This window comes from Rhinopithecus bieti, unplaced genomic scaffold (assembly GCF_001698545.2).
Source record: "Rhinopithecus bieti isolate Rb0 unplaced genomic scaffold, ASM169854v2 scaffold_7884, whole genome shotgun sequence".
Lineage (NCBI taxonomy): Eukaryota > Metazoa > Chordata > Mammalia > Primates > Cercopithecidae > Rhinopithecus > Rhinopithecus bieti.
Genome location: NW_016806331.1, coordinates 3,797,258 through 3,801,458, shown reverse-complemented (window position 1 = coordinate 3,801,458; position 4,201 = coordinate 3,797,258).

Genomic DNA, 4,201 nt, shown 5'->3' with positions numbered 1-4,201 from the left:
CCGGGAGGCAGAGCTTGCAGTGAGCTGAGATCCAGCCACTGCACTCCAGCCCGGGCGACAGAGCGAGACTCCGTCTCAAAAAACAAACAAACAAACAAACAAAAAGAAAAGAGATGACACAAATTGCTAATATCAGAAACAAAAGATGAGACATCACTACAGATATCACGGACATTAACAGAATAATAAAGGAATACTACGAACAACTCTGTGCCCACATATTGTATAACCTAATTGAAATGAACCAATTCCTTGAAAGACACAATGTGTCAAAACTCACACAAAAAGAAATAAGCAATCTGATCAGACCTCCATCTACTAAGGAAATTGAATCAATAATTAATAACTGTCCAAAACAGAAAACACAAAGACTAGATGGGCTTACTGTGAATTATTCCAAACATTTAAAAAATAAATTGTAACAGCTTTCTACAATCTCTTCCAGAAGATAAAAGCAGAGGAAACACTTTTTAACTCATTCTATGGGGCCAGCATTATCCTAACACCAACGTCAGACAAAGACATTATAAGAAAACTACAGATCATTATGTCTCATGAACATAGATGCAAAAATTCTCAATAAAATATTAGTAAATCAAATCTGGCAATATATACAAGGAATTATACACCACGACTAAATGGGATTTATGCCAGGTGTGCAAGGCTGATTCAACATTCAAAAATAAATTAATCTAACCCATCACACCAAGAGGATAAAGAAGAAAAGTCATATGATTATATCAGTAGATGCAGAAGAATCATTTGATAAAATATAACACCCTTTCATGATAAGAAAAAAATACCCAATTAAACTAGGAATAGAGAAAAACTTCCTCAACTTGATAAAGAATGTTTACCAAAAACCCTGCAGGAAAATTTATGCTTAAAAATGAAAACTAAAATCAGAAACAAGGCAAAAAATGTCCCCTCTTACCACTCCTTTTCAACATTGTGGTGGAAGTCCTAGCTAATGCAATAAAACAAGAAAAGGAAATAAAATATACATTAATTGAAAATGAAAATGTAGCTGTCATTGTTGACAGATGACATGATTATCTAATTAGAAAGTTCAAAAGAATTGACTAAAAATGCCCTCCTGCAACTAATAAACAATTATAGCAAGGCTGCAGGATACAAGGTTAATATATGTCTATCACTTTCCTATAAACCAGCAATGAACAAGTGGAATTTTAATTTAAGAACACATTACCATTTACATTAGCACCAAAATAATAAAATACTTAGGTAAACATCTAACAAAATGTGTTCAAGGTCTATATGAGTAAAACTACATGATTTTCTATAGTTGTTTCAGTACCAATTTGTTGAAAAAAACTATCAAAAGAATAATTAAATAAATGGAGAGATATTTCATGTTCATAGATAGAAAAATTCAATATTGTCAAGATGTCAGTTTTTCTCAACTTAGTCTATAGACTCAATGCAACTCCAATCAAAGTCTTAGCAACTTATGTCATGGAAACTGTTTCCACACAAATTGATTCTAAAGTTTATATANAAAGGAGAAGATGATCAAAAAAAGAGTAAATGAAAATAAAATACGATCTTTCATTTTTCTAATTCTTAATTGATCTAACAAATAATTTTCCAAAATGAGTGAAAATTACATTTATTATTACAAACACATAATAGCAAGAATGTATCCAATTATGTATATATGTATGCTTATGTACAAGTAAAATGAATGACAGCAATAAAAAAATGAGAAAACCGAATCCATTATTTGTTATTATAACATATTCACACAACTATGGACTCATAAAGTGTTATTTAAAAGTGAACTTGGATTAGTTGTATATATGTATTGCAAACTCTAGGGGAACAACTACAAAACGTTGAATAAGAAGTATAACTGACATGCTAAGATTAATGTTTATTAATCTGATGAGTATGAAACTGCAGTACGTTGCTGAAAGAAAGAGCAACAAATAGGAAACAGCAACAAACATGGTAGATATTAAATCAATTACATCAACAGTCACTCTGAACGTCAATGATCTAAATGTACCAATTAAAAAACAGAGCTTGTCAGTGTGGGTAATAAGATAAAACCCAACTGTATATTGTCTACAAGAAACCCATTTTAAATATAAAGACACATATATATTAAAAGTAAATGGATAGAGCAAAATATACCATGCTAACGCCAATCAAAAGAAAGGGGGAGTATCTATATTAATTTAAGAAGAGCAGGCTCCAGAGCAAGAAAAACTATCAGTGATTAAAAATGGGCATTACATCTCGGGTCCATGATTGTAATGCCGAGATGCTAGCCGTGGCAATTTACCAAAATACTCAGCCTTTCAGCACACACCCTTTCAGGACCATGGCCTCCCTGCAGTTTCTGTAGATAGTCCCGTGCGGTATAAAACTTCACTGGCCACAGAAGATGCCAATCCATCTGGGTATCCATATTCAGGGCCCCCGCCTCCAGCCTACCACTACAGGAACTGGGATGGCCTTTCCATGCAAGAGTCAGTGTTGCTGTGAGATTTGATGTGTACTTGCTAAAGACAAGAGAGAAACCACATGAAACCTACATTGCTATGTTCACAATTGCCAAAGCAGTATTTATACTATTATAAACAACTCGCACATCTCTCCTGTCTGTTAGTAATAAGAATACAAGGTAATGTCTTCAGCCCCACGTAGATGTTGCTTAAGATGAGCATTTAAATTGCATCATCACTGACCTGTTAGAATTTAACCCGGAAACATAGCAATAGCATGTAGGGATGCACGCACAATGGTAATTTACTACTCAGTTCCATTTATGTTTTTCTCCAAAACTTGAACATTTTTACTCTGTTGGCTCATTCTATTTTGACTAATGTTACAAAGTACTGAAAAAAACTGTAGAATAGATATTTTTAACACACACACACACACAAAAGGCATTACATAATGATAAACGGTAAATTCTCCAAGAAGACATACCAATTCCTAACATGTATACTCCTAACAACAGAGTGTCAAAGTAAGTGAGGTAAAACTAAAAGAACTGCAAAGAAAAATAGATGAATCCACCATCATAGTTGAATATGTCAACACACTTTCATTAGAAATGAAAAGATTCATGTCTGGGTGCAGTCGCTCACGCCAGCACATTGAATGCCAAGGTAGGCGGATCACTTGAGGTCAAAAGTTCAAGACCACCCTGGCCAACATGGCAAAACTCTGTCTCTGCTAAAAAAAATACAAAAATTAGCCAGGCATGGTGGCGGGCGCCTGTAATACCAGCTACTCAGGAGGCTGAGGCAGAATAACCCCTTTAATCTAGGAGGTGGAGTTTGTAGTGAGCCAAGATCATGCTACTGCACTCTAGCTTGGGTGACACAGTCAGACTGTGTCAAAAAATAAAATAAAATAAAGAAGAAGAAAAAAAGAAATGAACCAATTCAACAAACAAAAAATCAATAAGCACATAACTGAACTCAACAATGACATTGATACTTTGGATTTAACAGTTATCTATAGACGACTTCATCCAACAACAGCAGAATACAGATTCCTCTCATTCTCACATTGAACATTTACCAAGATATACCACATTCTGGTACATAAAACAACCTTAACTAAACTAAAAATATAGAAATCATACAATATCTTCTCTCATACCACAAATAAACTAAGGTAGAAATCAGTAACTAAAAGATAGGTGAAACATCCCAAAATACCTGGACGTTAAACCATGTATTTCTAAATAACACATAGACCAAAGAAGAAATATCAACAGAAAATTTAAAAATTTTTTAATTAAGTAAAATACACTTGTTAAAATTTTGGGATGCAGTGTAAACAGTACTTAAAGGAAAATTTATAGCATTAAATGCATGTATTAAGAAAGAAGAAAACTGTAAAATCAACCATCTAATCTTACACCTTAGAAAACTACAAAAGAAAAGAAAATTAAATCCAAAGTAAATGGAAGATATAAAATTAGAGTAAAATGGAAGAAATCATAAAAAATAGACTAAAAGTGAATAAAATTGAAAATAATAAATAAGAGAAAAGCAATGAGGCTGAAAGCTGATCTTTTTACAAGATCAATAAAATTAATAAACCTAAGCCAGGTTAATTGAGAAAAGACAGGCCGGGCGCGGTGGCTCAAGCCTGTAATCCCAGCACTTTGGGAGGCCGAGACGGGCGGATCACGAGGTCAGGAGATCGAGACCATCCT